The sequence below is a fragment of the Populus euphratica genome, unplaced genomic scaffold (assembly GCF_000495115.2).
Source record: "Populus euphratica unplaced genomic scaffold, PopEup_1.0 scaffold79.1, whole genome shotgun sequence".
In the NCBI taxonomy this organism is placed as follows: domain Eukaryota; kingdom Viridiplantae; phylum Streptophyta; class Magnoliopsida; order Malpighiales; family Salicaceae; genus Populus; species Populus euphratica.
This window is the reverse complement of record NW_011499959.1, coordinates 749123-749536: the sequence shown is the minus strand read 5'-3', so window position 1 is coordinate 749536 and position 414 is coordinate 749123.

Sequence of the window (414 nt, the reverse complement as noted above, 5' to 3'; positions counted from 1 at the left end):
AAATTATTTTTTAATATACTACAAATATCAAAAAATAATTCACTTTTCCGGGATTCACTTTCCATAAGAAAATTACTTTTCAGCAAACAAATGAAACCTAAGTAAAAATCTAAAAGGCATAAGGCATCACAAATTTAAGGCTGTGAATGTTTTTTTGAAAGGTGGTTTTTTAAAAAATATTTTTTAAATTTTTATTTATTATTATAAAAGTTGATTAACAAAAAATATTTTTCAGATAAAAAAATTTAGAATGATTTTCAGGAAAGTGTTTTTCTAAAAATTTTGAGCAGAAAATATTTTTTAAAAGTTGTAAAAAATTTAGAAATGTCATATTATTTGCTGATTATATCAAATTTTATCCTCAAACTTTTGATTGCTATATATATTTTATTTTTAATATTTATTTTTTAATTT